The following is a 6,000-nucleotide window of genomic DNA, read 5'->3' as shown; positions in this document are numbered from 1 at the left end:
GGACCCAGTGATTCTGATTGTGTGGTGCATTCAGCTACTTCTATGTCGGGTTTTTAAAATTTTTTTAATTACTGTTTATATGCATTAAAATTATTTTAATTTTCTCATACATTTTGATATGCAATAAATTAAGTTTTGGTCTATAGATTTTGCCAGTTCAGCCCAAATACTTTGCAGGATTTATTTGCTTTGTCCTTTGCCTTACTCTGACTTGAGGGAGGCTGTAGAGAAATTCGGGGGGAAAATTTTGGTTTTGAGTCATAAACCGGCTATTCCTAAATGACACTGGTGAGGCAAAATCAGATGCTGGGCTAATGCTTTGTGTCTTATAGTAACCCTTACTCTGTTCGTCAGGCTCGCTACTGAGGGCCTCACAATATAGCACACTGTGCTAGAAATGGTAGGAGACGCAAAGAAGTGTGAGATACACTCTTGCTCACCTGGAGCTTGCAGTCTCGCACAGAGCCAGCATGTGTTTGCAGAACAGATAATCATACCGGACAGCGTGTGCTAAGATGCAAACCATTGCTAAATTAGGGTATTCCAGGGAATAGAGGAGGGAAGCACCCCAGACAGTTGAACTGCTTGAGGCAATAACAGGAGAAGAAGAAAGTTACAGCTTTTTCAGAGGCGATCGAGGGACTAGGGCAGAGAATTCACGTGAGCTGCTGCATTATAAGGGAATAGTGGGAAATGAGGCAAGAAAAGAAAATTGTAACCAGTTGTAGAGAGGACTTAATGCTTGGCCAAGGAATGTGGACTTGGTGCTGTTGGTGTTGGGGAGCTCTTGAAGGGTTTTAAACAAAAAAGGGACATGATGAAAAGGTATTTGGAAAGATTAATCCAACAGCTGTGTGCAGGGCAGGCAGGAGGGAGATATAGCTGGAAGCGGCTGCTGTAAGTGAATTGGAGTTGAGGGACATTTTGACTTTGTTGGTTCTAGGTTTTTGAAGTAAAATAATTTTACAAATATGTCAAAAATCCCCTCCTTTCATCTTATGCCATATGAACAACCTGATGATACAATAGATTTTATCACAAAGTATTCTTTATGGAAGATAAATAGTCCCCTTCTAGAAAAATTATTCAACCTTTTCTCTATTATTTTCTTGATTAATACTGACAAGCTAACTAAAAACTGACAAAGAAATAGAAAAAAAATGTAGGAAATTATGAAAGCAAGGGAATGTTTTGCTAAGGAAATGTTTATTACTGTGGTTCTCATCATTATGAGTTAATTACAGGCTCTCAGCAAATATCCCATTGTGAACTCAGAGGTGCAATATGTTTTATTTGAAAAAGTGAAATAGTGATTTCCTTTCCAGTATTCAGTGCATTTCCTGCTATTTTAAGACTACTCAGTGGTACCAATGTACTTTGACAACCAATTATCCCAGCATGTCTTTGCAGTGTATTTTAACTATAATGCTTTTTAAAAGCTTGAATTGCAAAAACAGAGTTCTATCTTAATTGATCAGATGTGCTTCTAGAGTTGCCTGAACACTATTGGCATAATATCTGAATACTTAACTGATTTACGTGAGCAAGAAAAAAAAAAGAAAAACACCTGTTGACATAAGACATACAAAACATCCTTCGAAGCTATTATTTACAGTGTTTTTCCCCAGACTTTCTTTAACATCTTCACTTCTTGAGAAAGGATGACACGTGGTCCCTGAGTTCTGACCACAATAAAAAAAAAATGTACCATAAGTCATCTCTGGGAGTTCAGAATGTGATTTATTGAAGCTAGATGCTAACTGATTATCACAGTTTCAGGCACTGCAAACCTCAGACTTTGCCCACATCATCTTATTTAAATAGCATGGTACACACTCTGTAAGCAAAAGGTTACTTTACAGAGTAGGAACTCTCCATGTTAATGTTGCCTTAGTGCCTGTTAACTACAATTCATTGTTTAAAAACTGACGTCTGTGATTATTTCAGGCACAGGGCCATTGCTTAACTTACTTTGGTTTGATTTTTTTTTTCTTCACCCTCCCAACTGACTTCTCCAGAGGAGGATAGTCAGACAGTAGTTACTGCTTTGGAAAGAAAAGATAAGCTGAACACTTTGGAATGCATTTTTCTAACACTCCTCTGCCAAGTGTTACATGACTGTATCAAATTTCTTTAGACTTTGATAATGAGAAACAGACAATTCCATAGAAAATATAACCAAGAGATTTGCAGTAATAGAGGATTTCAGAAATACACATGGTTCTGAATGGCACTAAGATTATGTGCTTTAGAGTTCTGAATCTTTTATTTTTTTCATGTTTGAGTAGGTCCTATGGTTGATTATCAGGTTAAGGAAGGGCAGAGGTCCTGTCTGCTGATTATAAATGTGCATGTGTATAAAATTTTCACACATAATATAATATTTCAAAGTTATTTTTATGGAGGCTCAGGGGTCCCAGAACTTAAACAAAACTCCTGATCATTGGCTCCAAGACATACTTAGAAGGAATCAGTTTTTTTTGTTTTTTTTTTTTTTACATCATATGGAGTCATTTGCAGATTTTTGGGCTACAGATCACATAATGTTTATTTATTCAGCTGCCTTTGGAGATTGGAGCAATATTTGGAGGCACACAAGTCTTTGCTTTGCTTAATAAAAAGTATACTCAAAGGTATAGCTACAGCATTTTTATATACAACACAAAAGGTCTCACAAGCTGGGGTTGGTATCGACAAAAATGTAATTTTGAAATTAAAAAGAAACTAAACAATCCCAGGAAAAAAAAATCATCCAGCGTCATCTTTCTTAAGAAATCTATGTCAGACCTTATGTCCCCTGTGCTATAAAGCTTGAAAATACATTATTATCTTTTATAAGAACACTGTAAACTGTAACCCACATTATTCTCTCTGATCATCTGCAACAAACAAGACCCGGCTCACCTTCTAAAAATAATCACTTAACACAAGACATGTAATTTTGTTGGCATGATTAGTAGAGCTCTATGTCACAGAGTCAACACATTCTTTTCTATGAAAGAAGGTGGAATAAATATTTCATAGCTATGGCTTTTGAGGAACATTCCACCTTTCAATCTTGAGCCAAGTCTTTCAACATATATGCCAATCAGAAGTCTTTAACAAATGTAAAACGCGTCTTGTCTACTTGTCTTTGAAATATATAAGGATCTCAAGAAGCACCTGAAATATTCATGATGTGGACAATAGTTCAAGCAGGGCTAGAATTTGCTGTGTGTTTCAGTCATTACTATGTATTCAAGTTTTTCTCTTTTTCTTTTTTCCAATGCTCTTCATACTTCCTAAATCTATGACTTGTCAAATGCCTTTGCTCTATAATATGCCCAGATAAGTGAATTCATTGATAGTGTTTAACACCTCAAACATTATCTTTCATTTGGTCAGTCTGTAATGGTTTGGTGGAAGAATATATTTTGTACCAAGAATCATTTTCTTTTCCTTCTCCTTCTGTTTCTCCTCTCTTTTTCTGTTGACCCAGCTGCCCTAATTATTTTAAGTAATCACTTTATTGTGAAATTATCCTTTGTGTGAGTTTCTCTGTTAACATCTGACTAGTACAGAGGAATTCCATTGTCAGGACGAGGACTACTTTGTGGAATTTTGCCAATGCAACTTCTGTATTCTTTGCTTGGAGCCTCTGTGAGAAAAGTGCCCACAGACTGAACCCATGACCCACTCTTCTGACTCATGCTCACCTCTTCAATAGTGATTTGTCTCTGGTCTGGGTGGAAACTGTTACACTTTGTGTAAATGTTTAAGAGTGTCATTATTTGATGAGGTGTTAAAAAGTGAAGTCCTTTAAAATGGTTCCTTAAAAAGAAAGTAGATATTTAATTCAGCTTCAAAAGAAGTGGGCAATGTCTTTTAATTACACAAACTTCCTCTCTCTCTCTCTCTTTCTCTCTCTCTCTCTCATTCACATGCACACACACATACACCCCAACTTGCCTACAAATACTATAGTAGGAAGAACTGCATGTAAAAGAGCATAGGGTCATAGAAGACCACAAACTAAACCATTTTTCCAGACGGTAAACTATTTCATTTTATCTGACGACACACTAAAGTATATTCAATTTCCCTTTTCCATCTCTTTTTACCAATAACACCATTTTCTTTTTTTCTTACTCCAATCTAAGCATCTTTTAAACTTCATGAACAGAAAAGCCTCCCTGACAAGAAAATATATGCCAAGCTTTGTCACAGACAAACCACTATGAGAAGCAAGTCAAAAAGGGGGCAAAACAAAACATATTTTCAGGTCTTGTGATGTGCCATGCATGATAGTAAATAGCTTTTTCCATGTGATTTCTCAGTCAAAATGGAATAAAAAATATTTTTTTTAGAATTGTTGCTTCATTATATTATATATAAAATTGTATTATATTTCTGTTATTATTTTTACTTGATTTTTTTGATGACTGGAGTGCCATGTCCAGTTTGAATCAATAGAGCACTGTTTCCAGAGCATGAAACATATGATATGAAACAGGAAAAATAACTTCAGTGGATGTATTTTGTTTATAAAATAGTATATCCCATAAGAAGTAAAGAATATCTCAGTTCTCACTGAAGTTATCTATGGGCATAATACAAACAAGAGAAACACAGCTCAGACATCAGGAAGAATCCTCATGTAAATAACATGTTTCAGAAATATGTCATGAAAATGTTAACACATTTTGAGTGTTTTTATGAAAAACTGCATAACTATATTTGTGGGCTGATTTATATATACTCTTGCCTAGATAACTTCTTTAAAAATTACTATTTTAACCCTAGTTTAATACTTTGAGAAACTGAAAAAATAGAACTCAGAAAAAAATTAACAGTTCAGCTAAATATATTAATTTCACCAACACAAAGATAAATTAGATTGCCTCTATGACAGTGTTTGTTCCTTTGTTTGATTGTATTTTTAGCTGAACATTCATTCTTCAAAGAACTGTAAGCAATGCATTTTTAACAAAATCACAATGACTCTGCTACTTTCATGAAGATTTATTAATACTGACTACTAAATAAAAATGTCAAAGACAGTAAATATCATGCATAAAAAGCATAAAGAAACACTACATTGGTTTGAGGACAAAGAGGAAATGTAATGCACATTGTGAGTAGAAAATGAATTTCTGGTAATGTTAGACAAAAACAAATTATAGGCAAAAAAGTTAATGGTTCTCATGATATCTGGATGAGAAGGCAAAATTGAAACAAATTCGGGTTCTCTGTGATGTACAAACAGGGCTGACCCCTGGGCAAGAGTGTCAAGTGGATTATCTGCTCTTGACACCCCTCCTTGGGGACCAAATTTCCTTTCCTTCTGGATCTTTCCAAGGATCTAAGAGTGTTTAGCCACAGCCAAGAATCATTATTTAAGGTCTCTCCCCCATAAAATGTTTTCTGTCCTGACTTCCATCCTTTCATGGCAGTGGTTCTCAAACCTTTTGACTGTAGCTCACTTAGAGATGTACATACCCCAATCTATTTCTGTCTTCCAGAGGAAAAAGACTCCATTATAATGAAATACTTAAAGATGAACAAAATAACAATCTACATATTGCAATACAGCAATTACGCAGCAAAACCAAATGATGAACAAATATAAAATCTAATAGTAATGCCACAAATATGTTAATTCATGTAAGTTTGTCTGCAACCAAAAGAGTAGTAATAACCACATGTCCCTTTCCAGATTTCAGGAATTCTAACAATTTTCATGTGAACATGAACAGCAGGAGCATTGCAAAGCTCTCCAACACTGGATTGCAGTCAGATGTCTTGGTGGAATACTGGTTTAGAGTTCTCAGTTAATTCTGGTAACATGCTAATATTAGTTTATGAATACTACTTTCCACCAACTCAGCAAATACTCATGAGTATCCATTAGCCTCTATGAAATTGCACATTATTCAACTATGAGAGGCAAAGATGAGTTTTCTGTCCATGAAGCTGAACTTGGAATTTCCACAGGAGTCCATGGGGCATGCTTTGAGCGAC

Source organism: Lemur catta, chromosome 5, assembly GCF_020740605.2.
Source record: "Lemur catta isolate mLemCat1 chromosome 5, mLemCat1.pri, whole genome shotgun sequence".
In the NCBI taxonomy this organism is placed as follows: domain Eukaryota; kingdom Metazoa; phylum Chordata; class Mammalia; order Primates; family Lemuridae; genus Lemur; species Lemur catta.
This window is presented reverse-complemented; position numbering follows the sequence as displayed.